This window comes from Pipistrellus kuhlii, unplaced genomic scaffold (assembly GCF_014108245.1).
Source record: "Pipistrellus kuhlii isolate mPipKuh1 unplaced genomic scaffold, mPipKuh1.p scaffold_m20_p_16, whole genome shotgun sequence".
Taxonomy (NCBI): domain Eukaryota; kingdom Metazoa; phylum Chordata; class Mammalia; order Chiroptera; family Vespertilionidae; genus Pipistrellus; species Pipistrellus kuhlii.
The window spans coordinates 18738643-18750356 of NW_023425471.1; the positions used below are offsets into that span (position 1 = coordinate 18738643).

Below are 11714 nucleotides of genomic sequence, written 5' to 3' on the forward strand. Positions count from 1 at the left end.
TCAAGTTCAATTCTGGCCAAGGGCACATGCCCAAGTTGAGGACTCCATCCCCAGTAGGGGACATGGGACATGCAGGAAGCAGCCAATCAATGATTCTCTCTCAATATTAATGTTTCTCTCTCTCTCTCTCTCTCTCTCTCTCTCTCTCTCTCTCTCTCTCTCCCTCTCCCTCCCTCCCTCTCACTTCCTCTCTGAAATCAATAAAAATAAATATATTTTTAAAAGAATAATTTGATTGATTGATTTAAATTCCTCTGATAATATATGAAAATATCAAAATTAATTTTAAAATGAATTGTTGCCTTAGCTGGTTTGGCTCAGTGGATAGAGCATCGGACTGTGGACTGAAAGGTCCTGGGTTCAATTCCAGTCAAAGGGACATGCCTGGGTTGCGGGCTTAATTCCCAGTAGGGGCATGCAGGAGGCAGCCAATCAATGATTATATCTCTCCCTCTCCCTTCTCTCTGAATTCAATAAAAATATATGTTCAAGGTAAATAAAAATGAATTGCTCCGTTTTAGAACAGAATGTAGACAAAAGAATAGAGTGCCCACGACAGCCTTTACAGCTAAGGAAAGATTAACCTTAAAAGCAAAAGGGCCAGTTGTTTTACCAGCAAAATGGGTTTATTTGAGAATGGCAAAAGAATGACAATTTGGGACAATCCAATAAAGGAGAGCCATGGACAAGTCTGAAGAACAGAGGAAAAAGATTGCTTTTTTAAGGGAAAAAGGAAGTTAAGAAGGGCTGTTCTGGAAGAATTCAGGGTGATAATGGCTACTTATTGGCTGAGTGTGGCAGTTTCTCATTGGCTGGACTATAACCTGGAGCCCAAATCTAAAGGCAACTAGCTAAAGAGGTTCAGGTGACAATTAAGATATTTTTCTGAGCAAGGAGAAATTCTTCCTCCTGCTGTTTGTCCTACTGTTTGGAATCTCCATGGCAGTGCATGAGAGTACCTGCTTCAGGGCTTCCTGACTCCATTTTAAGTAAAGTTTCCTTTCTTTTTGAGAAAATTCAAAGATGAACAATGGCCTCAGAGCAAAGAGTAAAACCTGGACAGTAAAATGCAGTCTCAAGGTAAACAAGGAAAGTGTAGAGCTATGTGATTCTTTTGTAAGATCTCAGAGCATTCTTCACTAACTTTATTTGCAAGCAACTCCACATCAGCTTCACAAGGGCCCAAGGTAGAACTTGTCATGGAAAAAAAGTGTGGGTGTGTCTTTTGTTTAATTAAGTGGAGACTGAATAATAATCATAAGCAACCTGACAGACAAACAGAGAGAATTTGTTCTATTAGAAGCACGATGAGTTTAGACCACATGTGTCAAACACAAGGCCCGCGGGCCAAATCTGTCCCACCAGGCCTTGCAATGTGGCCCGCACCGCGCTGTCATCACTGCACTCCGCTGCGTTTCCATCACAATGACAGTTTATGACTGTTCAGTAAACCATTCAGCCAGCGATTTAGGCTGGATTTTAGATTTTGGCCCCTTCTCTGATTGAGTTCGACACCCCTAGTTTAGACTAAAAGGTACAGGAACAATTTAGAATTAGAAGTCTTGGTACCCTCAACCTTTACACACAGGAAGCACACTAAGAAAGTTAATCAGCTACACACATGGAGCATTATTTTAAGGAAGGTAGGCTAACTCAGAAGGCTGAACTAAGATAACAGAGGACCAATTGGTGACTCATGGAATGAGAATGGGCCTTAACCAAGACGCTGGAAGCATGTTCCTAGTTGAATTTTAGAATTACTGTGATCTATTCCCCCTCTTGAATAGAATTTTCACTTAAGGCTCTCCTATAAGTATCTCAATATTGTATGTTAGATGTGAGAAAAGCATATGATCTGTTTCTTTATGCCACAGGACTTCTGATTAAGAGGAACTTTTGTATCTAGGCTAATTAAAATGAGGTCCTAGACCACATGTGTCAAACACAAGGCCCGCGGGCCAAATCCGTCCCGCCAGGCCTTGCAATGTGGCCCGCACCGTGCTGTCATCACTGCACTCCGCTGCGTTTCCATCACAATGACAGTTTATGACTGTTCAGTAAACCATTCGGCCCGCGATTTAGGCTGGATTTTAGATTTTGGCCCCTTCTCTGATTGAGTTTGACACCCCTATCCTAGATGTTCATACACTGCAATAAGAGGATAATATTATTTTTATGCCAGAAAAATGCAAATATTATCTGTCCAGAGGAATGACTATGGTAGATTAAAAGTGGTTGTAAGTATTTCACAATTTGAGATATTCCTTTCCCCCCCTCACTTTGAATCTGATCTGGCCTATGGTTACTTTGACCAATGGAATATCCTAGAAGTGATGCAGAATTGATACTATATACTGGCCTGGGCCTAGAATTTAACAGGACTGGTATTTCCACTGTGGTCTCTTATAAACCTAAGCAGCTATGTAAGAAATATAACTAGACTAGAAATCTGCCAAGCCAATGACATGAAATAGCTCTGGAAAAGGGGGATGGGAATCAGCTGACACCCAGCAGTTCCAGAGGAGCAATATGTCACCTAGCTAATTCAGCTGATATAATGGAGAAGAAGCAAACTCTACTGTCCCCTATATTAATCCATGTGGCTTAGAATTGTGAGATAAAATTATGATAAATTGTTAGTCTAAGCCACTAAATTCTAATACAATAGTGGATAACCAGAGCAGATATTAATTATATATAGAAGATGTTGTGGCTTGCAAAGAGCACAAAATGCTTATTGAAGGTCAAAAGTACTTAAGTAATATTTTATATTCCCTATGGTCAAGCTTATTTAATGGAGTGCAATGGGCATGACTCATCAGAAAAGATGTCAACAATTTGACTAAATAAAATTATTAATTCTGAAAACAATTTTAAATGGAAGTTACATCACGTAAACTTATCAGATAATATACTGGGTCAATTAATGAGGAAGCAGTAAATTCTAACACTGTGCATTATATCCATTATATAATCCATTATATAATTTGGAATAAGAGATCATGACATCTTTGACTCCAGTTAATTGTTCTTTTTCAAGGAGATAAGGGGACTCATTCAGTTTCTGATTACAATTCAAGCCTTGCTGGTCACTGTCAATCTTTCTTCGCCTGTTAGTATTGTTTAGTATTATTGATTACCCTGTTTGTTCATGACTTATTTTGCTATTTTGTTTGCTTTTGTCTCCAAGTAGAGAAATGTTTCAACCTTATATGAATCAGCATTGAAATATATTTCATGAGATTTTATATTTATATAAAATCTGGAGATAGGCGGGACTGCATAGAACATTCTATTGTAGCTAAGATTCCAATGCGCCTGCGTGGAATGTAGTGAAACAGAGGAGGAAATGTAAAACCGTTACAGCTGTTGGCACTGTACTTCCCAGATTGTCGGTTTCTCGGCGCTCAGTAGTGGAGGCTCAAGCTGAATTCTCAAAGGCCATGAGTTACTGGTACCCTCCTCTCAATGTTCTCGACATGACCTCTTAAGGTGGACAATCTGAACCCCTGTACTACAACCAGCAGCCTGTGGATTATCTTCCAGCAGTATGGGGAGATTGGCGATGTGTATATCCCACGAGACCGCTTTACTAAAAAAGCTCGAGGCTTTGCTTTTGTCCGTTTCCTCAACAGGCGCCATGCTGAGGATGCCATTGATGCCCTCGATGAGATCATGCTGGATGGCCATGTACTGCGGGTATATATGTCACACTACAATCGTCTTCCAGACCTCCACTCTGGCAGCCCTGTGGTAAATCCTGCGTCCAGGTACGAATTCCGGAGCCACAGCCCAGTGGGGCAAAGCCAATTTCAATCTCAAGGCACATATCTCTACAGCCATGCGACATCCTCATCTTGCTTTCCTGATGCATCTCCATCAACCTCTGAATCCACATCAGCCGGTTGTTTCAACCACAACTTCTCCTGGATGGCGGGATTTCCCTCACTAATAACATCCAGACGGAGATCCAGAAGCCTTCCAGCAGAAGAGGAGTCCAGATCTCCACCCAAGAATCCCTTTGAGTCTTTTGTAGAGGAAGGAGAAGCACCCTACTAGAGAGGGAGTCATTAGCAAGTAACCTGACTGAGGACTTGGGAGAGGGGGGAACAACTGAATCAGAGTCCTTGGAATAAGTTACTAGATGTTGAAATGGTTATTCTTTAACATGTCTAAGTTTTTACTTGTTTTAATTTTGTTTTAAGTTGTAAACTTCATTTTACTTGCTATTTTGTTGCTGTTATTAAAATATATTCTAACTTCATGAGCTGGACAACTGTAAGTTGTTATTAGTTGAGATATTTCAGGTGAAATTTCATTTTGTGTTATGTACTTTTTCTTTGAAAGTAAACAGATAATCTAATTTGTAGCCTCTTAACTTAAGAAAATGTAAGCAGCCTTTTCTTCAGTAGTCAAAAACTGTCTAGTGATTGACAATTGCATCATCCTTATAAAAATACTCACTAAAATTGCTGTAAATTTATTTACATGTGCAGTTTACCTTTGCATCTGGACCTGCATTTCTATAAAAATATTTCAGATGAAAATAATTTATTTTAAGGGATTATTTATCAATACAGTTCTAACTTTTTATGTATTTTTGTGCACTAGACATAGTTGTATAGCAATTGGGTAATGGGGGCTAGCTGTTTAAATGTTGTTTCACAGTACTGAATACTTGGCTATTTCATGTTTTACCCTGATTGTCCCTAAGTAAGGGTTATGTGCTGTGCTGAAACAAATGGTTATTGGGTTTATTAAAAAGCCTGACAATTGCACTTCCTGTCACCCATGCCTTCCATATATGTAACAAAGCATACAGTAAGCACATTTAGTAGATGATGAAAAGACCTTTAATTTTTTTCCTCTTATCCCAAAGTGGTAAAGCTGATCATCTATGATTTTAAGCATATAACATTTTAAGAAGCAAATTATTTTTACCTTTGTAAGTAATAATAAAATGCTGCATCGTTTTGCTTATGGATATACCATACTATAACCACTTTCTGAAATTTAATTAAAACATTGTTCCTGGAGTTTTAAAAACTAAAATTTGTTGTGATGATATTCTCATTAATAAAATTTTGAAACAAAAGATATTGAGGTCATCTGTCTCAAATATTTCATGAATAAAAATATAAAGGCAACTGAGTAACAACCTAAGCTAAAATCAAAGTCACATACTGCTACTACCACAAAGCTCTGATCCCCACACTTGTCATGACCTTACACTGGCTCTGCTCTAAATCTTCTTGAATTGCCTTCTATGGCTCAATTCTTCATTTCAACTTATTGGCTCTGAATTTATGTTTTGAGAGAGAGTTATTCTTTCCCTCACTTTGGAATCTGTACCTGCTCTGATTCATTTGCTTCTCTTTTAGCTCAGCATCGCTGGTACTTTAGCCCCACTCAACCTTTTCCTCTTTACTTCATGACTGCCAATCCCCCAATCTGGTTTAGATGCTATTTTTTATTTCCACTGCCCAATTCTCGTTATCTGAGCAACTGACTAAATGAAATATAAAAAGAGAGATTAAACTTTCTGAGTTAAAAAAAAAAGTCTAGAGAGATTAAATGACTGGGCAAACAATGGACTAATGGTTAGACTTTAACCTGGGTCTCTAAATTCTCAATGCAATCATCTTTCCTATACTTGAATTCCCCCAGAATAATGCATTTAAATGCATTGGATTGAAATGATGTTTGGGAGCATCAATTGTGCTGTTTGGAATAAATGTTTTCTTAAAATATATATATTTTTTATTATTATTTTTTTACAGAGAGGAAGGGAGAGGGATAGAGAGCTAGAAACATCGATGAGAGAGAAACATCAAACAGCTGCCTCTTACACACCCCTTACTGGGGATGTGCCTGCAACCAATGTACATGCCCTTGACTGGAATTGAACCTTGGACCTTTCAGTCTGCAGACCGACACTCTATCCACTGAGCCAGGTTTTGGCTGGTAAAAATATTTTTAAAGCTTTTAAAGTAGACAATAAGTAATGGTGTAGGAATTAGATGTTTACGATAAAGTGCATACATTCACATTGCACAGAAAATTTCATAACTTAAGTGCAATTGAACTCTTACTAGTATCTAAAAACTACTCTTAAGCCAATGGTTACTAAGCTAACCAAAAATCTGTTTAAACTTTTAAAACACTGCACACATGTATGCATTTGTGCACACACATCTACTCACACTCATGAACACTGCTAAACTTATCCTAAAAATCTCACCAGGGATCTAATTGGTCACCTTAACTCCTTCTTTATTAAGGTAACAGTGAAAGACATTTTACTTGCCACCAGGAACATTTTGTTTCTTAATATAAACCAAATGTTCAGTTGTACTTTACTTCAGGATATTTTCTCTTCATCTGAGAATTAAATGAGTATTATTGGGCCAAGGTATCAAATTACAATGTATAGTAAATATATGTAACAAACACAAAAATAGAGATAGTTTTTAATTTTATTTTACTGTTTAAGGTAGGGGTGTCGAACTCAATCAGAGAAGGGGCCAAAATCTAAAATCCAGCCTAAATCGCGGGCTGAATGGTTTACTGAACAGTCATAAACTGTCATTGTGATGGAAACGCAGCGGAGTGCAGTGATGACAGCGCGGTGCGGGCCACATTGCAAGGCCTGGCGGGACGGATTTGGCCCGCGGGCCTTGTGTTTGACACATGTGGTTTAAGGTATTACAAATAGTAGTGCATATGTCTCCTTTTTTTCCTCCACCTCCCCGCTGGCCTCCCCTACCCCCAGGCACTTGCCCTTGTCCCCCGCCTCCAGTGTCTTGCATTTTGAAAGGACCTCATAGTAAAGAGAAAAAGGAAATAATCACATTTAATTCATAATCAAATGAAAGTGATTCTTCATTTCTTTCAATTCAATTATACACAATTTCAGTGCTTAATAGTTAAAAAAATAAATGACATAAAATATGTTTACTTATCCATACTAAAAAAAGAGAAAAATGCTAATTGACCATACCTTTGCTATGCCCACAGTCAATCAGGAGTGATATGCAAATTAAGCCAACAAAGATGGAGGGTAAATTTGTATATGCAGGAGGGGCCAGCTGTATCTGAAGCTGCTGCAGGATCCAGCCCACCATGGAGGACCGGGCAGATTTGGTGGGCAGTGCCTGACACCACCCAGGAGATCCAGGCAGCCATTGTAGACAGGGCAGTCCTGCGGGCAGTGCTTCATGCAGCCTGTGGGGTCCAGCCTGCCATCGGTAAAGGCACAGGCCGGGTGGACAGTGCCTGTCATCACCTGCGGGGTTCAGGCCTCCATCCAGGACCTGGCAGGCCTGGAAGACAGTGCCTGATGCCACCTTCAGGGTCCAGCCTTTCTTCAGGGTCAGGCAGGCATGGCGGGCTGTGCTTTATGCTGCCTCAGGGCCAGGTCGCCATCGGGACCAGGCAGGCCTGGCGGGCAGCGCCTGACGCAGTCTGCGGGGTCCAGGCAGCCATCTAGATCCTGGCAGGCCAGGTGGGCTGAGCCTGACATTGCCCGCTGGGTCGAGGCTGCCATTGGGGACCCAGGCCAGGGATCACTGTCTGCCCCGGGCCGCCTGTGGAGCAGGCCGGGGTTGAACATTTTAATGAAAATGGGATGCCTGTGCCCCAGCCCACCGCGCCCAGTCTCTGTCGAGGAGCGGACAGTGGGCAGTTAGCAGGCACCAGGGTTTGGAAGGGACTGGGCGCAGCCTGCAGGCATGCTACCAGGAAGAGGTGCTGAACCATGATGACGCAGAGGGCTGGCTGATGGCGGAACGCAAAGGTACAGATGAGGTGGCTCTTACTGGCGCTGAGCTTGAAAAGTGCACCAACAACTTTCTGAAGAAAGTGCATGAAGAGATCGCTGATCTGCAGATACAGATCCAGTACACTCAGATCTCTGTGGGGATGGACATGTTCTCCAAGTCCATGCTCTCTGCAGTGTTCAAGAACATTGGCGCTCATTAGGAGAAGCTGGCTGCCAAGGACATGCAGAGTGCAAAAGAATGGTACAAGAGCTGACCAAGAGCACCAAGCTGACCAAGAGCACTGCCAAGAACACCTATGGAGTGCATGCCACCAAGGACGAGGTGTCTGAAAGCCACCGCCTGCTCAAGGCCAAGACCCTGGAGATCAAAGCATGCTGAGGCATAAACTAAGCTCTGGAAAAGCAGCTGCAAGAGCTGGAGGATAAGCAGATCTCCAATGTTAGTGCTATGCAGAACACAAACAACAAATTAGAAAGTGAGTTGAGAACTACAAAGAGTGAAATGGTACAATGTTTAAAAGAATACCAGGACCTCCTCATTGTGGCTTTGGATATTGACATTGTAGCTTGCAGGAAACTCTTGGAAGGAATCGGCTCAGTTTCACCAGCATGGGAAGCATAGCCAGTGGCTACACCCAGAGTTCCCATATCTTTGGTCGATTTGCCTAAGGGGGTTTACAGAGTAGCTCCTACTTGATGTCTGCTCACTCATTCCCTTCTTAATACACCAGCAACGTCCAAGAGGAGCAGATCGAGGTAGAGGAGACCATTAGGAAGCTAAGAATGAACCCCCCTCTGAAGGAGAAGCTGAAGAGGAGGAGAAGGAGAAGGAAGTGGCTGATGAAGAGAAAGGAGAGGAAGAGAAAGAAAGTGCCAAGGAAAAATTTGAGGATACAAAGGAGGAAGAAAAAGGAGGTAAAGGTGAAGGAGAAGATGCCTGAGAAGATGAGGATGAGAAGAAAGATGAAAGTGCTGGGGAGAAGCAAGCAACGAAGAAAAGATTGAGCCCTCCTTTTCTTAATTATTCCAGGAATAATCCTCCTGAAACCAGGTCAATCCCGTCACTAACCAAGTAGTTGAGTTCCTGATACTATATGAATTAATAAGTCAATATATATAACATTCTGAGGTGACTCAGGTTGGACATTAAATGTTGTGCTGACTTTTCTCTTTATGCAGAGTATCTGTTTGTTTGCAGAGTGGCTTCCTGGCTTGCTGCCATCCCGTTTATGGTCCATGCTTATGAGTTCAGGATTTATGACAATGTGAATAATTCAGATGTTTACAATAAAAACACAGGAATACATTAATTCACTGATATTAATGTTAAACTTCATTGGAAAAAAAAGTCCTTTGAATCTTTGGTGGTTAGAAATTAAAGATCTCAAATCATGTGCAATAAACAGTAAATAAAGTTACACTGAATGACCAAATATATATCTTTAAAGAACTGGGGAACCATTCCCAAATCAGGAAGAGAAGTCACAGGGTGTATATTATTGCTATGAATACAGTATTTTCTACTACTTACAACATATACAATGTAATGTATTAGATGCCTTCCTATAGCATGAACTATGTATTCTCATAGAGTAATACTGGTACATATGTTATAGATTTGGCAGTTTGTCATATATCTATATTAGTAAAAGGTTAATATGCTAATTAGACCATGAGACCTTCCAGAAGTCCTTCTGGACAAAGCCATGGTGGCAGGGCCAAGGCAGAGGTGCTTAGGAGTGATCAGGCCAGGAGGGGAGGGCAGTTGGGGGTGATCAGGCTAGCAGAGGGGACCAGTTGGGGGTGAGCAGGCCAGCAGGAGGGTGCAGTTGGGGGCAATCAGGCCAGCAGGCAGAGTGGTTAGGGGTGATCAAGCAGGCAGGCAGGTGAATGGTTAGGAGCCAGCAGTCCCAGATTGCGAGGAGGTTGTTCGACTGTCAGTTTAGGCTGATCCCACAGGGGTCTCAGATTGGAGAGGATGCAAGCCAGGTTGAGAGACACCCCCACCCAGTGCATGAATTTTGTGCACCGGGCCCCTAGTTTTTTCATAAAAGACTAAACCAAATTAAACTTGTTATATAAGCATGTTAATTTTATAGAATGGACAATCACCAAAGAGTCTTATGTGGAACATTTATTAAGAATTACGTTTTTAGACATCTGATTAGATCGCTGATCATATTATTTTCTTGTGCAATTATAAGGACCTTTCCATGGTAAATGAACATAAATCCTTCACAAGCTTTAAATTTAAAAAATAAAACACACTGGTTTATAGATCCAAAAATCCTATGACACAAATAATTTCACATATTTCTCAACTTTTTTCTTGGATATATGGCTCTTCCTCCATCTTTGTTTTTCTCTGTCTCTTTATGTCGACTTTCTTCATGTTCATGGACACAAAATAGCCATGAGCATCTTTAGGTTTACATCCTGCCAGTTTAGCAACCACAGTGGAAAATAATTTCTCATGTTCAGTAGTTTTAGCTAAATCTAAAATTTAATTCCTATATGCATATTTGGTCACATACCCAGGCTTAAAACAATGACCATAACCAGCAATTTTAGATATGTTAATTGGACATAGATGCATCATATGTCCTTTCCTTTAGCCAATCAATGACAGTGAATTTCGTTAAACCTAAAACAATTGAACTAAGGTTAGAGAATGGTTTGTTTTCCTCCTGGAGAATCAGGTTCTATCATCATAAGTATGTTAGTTTGATGCTAAGCACCTAAAAACAAAATCCACTGCTTATTCTAAAAAAATAACAAACATTTTCCCCTGCTTGTGTGACTCAATTGGTTAAAGTGTTGACCATGTACCAGGGGTTGCAGGTTCGATTCCCGATTAGGGCACATACTTGGGTTTCAGGTTCAATCCCTGGTCAGGGCAACTATGGGAAGGCAATTAATCTCTCTCCCTCCCTCTTTTTAAACGTATCACTGAGTGAGGATTTAAAAAAAAAAAAAGACAGTTTTTTTTTGTTTTTTTTTTTTACCAGTGTCCTATTCCTTACACACACACACACACACACACACACACACACACCAATCAAAGGTCAATTTATACTCTGTGCTCCTTATTTCTTTTTCAATTAATTTAACAACATTTCCACCAACCTCAAAATTGTGGCCACAATTGCCCAAAAAAGCCAAATAAGCTCAAGTATATTCCTTCTGCCTGACATAGTCTCTCTTCACCAACATATACCCAACTGCCAGTTTCCATCTGTGGAAACTCATAATAATAAAGAATCAGATTTAAATGCAATGTCTCTCTGAAACATTTTCCAACTCCCATGAAATAAACATCACACAGTCCTCACACTTACACAATGCTACATATATAAATCTATTACAGCATTAATATATTTTATTTTGATGGTTTATATGTGATATTTCCCTCAACTAGAGTGTGAATTACTTGGGAGTACAGACTACTGCAACAGTTAACTAACATATCTGTTGTGGCTAGGGCAGTAACTGACTCAATTTATGCTAAATGTACTAAGTAAGTGAAATGAAATAATGTCTCAAATTTAGTAGGCACATCTTATCATGAATAACTTAAATGAAGGATTTCTAAGCATGTGTTAAGTGATATGGGTAACAATAATGAGTCCAGAAACTCTCAGAGGTGCCTTTCAGATAGGATTGCAAATGAGCATTATTTTTACCAAGCCCTCTTGGCTGCACGAACTTCTAAAACCTGGAACAAAATTAGCAACAATAGCACTTATTACAGTAGGTAAAATAACTATTATGGATCCGTTTAAAAAGTCACTGTGATGTTCTGACTAGCTTTGTTTGATTGATATTTATAATACTTATGAGAAAGGAAAACAAAAATGAAATTCAATGAATTTCTGGAGAATTCCTTAATGCAGGGGTGAGAACATCCAGCCTGTGAGCCTACAAGGCCTGTAAA

The 11714-nt window shown here is 40.2% G+C and overlaps 1 pseudogene; it reads left to right on the top strand.

The window, feature by feature from the left end:
• The first annotated feature begins 1023 nt into the window (after positions 1-1023).
• Positions 1024-8856, top strand: LOC118720194 (annotated as a pseudogene).
• Positions 8857-11714: the final 2858 nt, after the last annotated feature.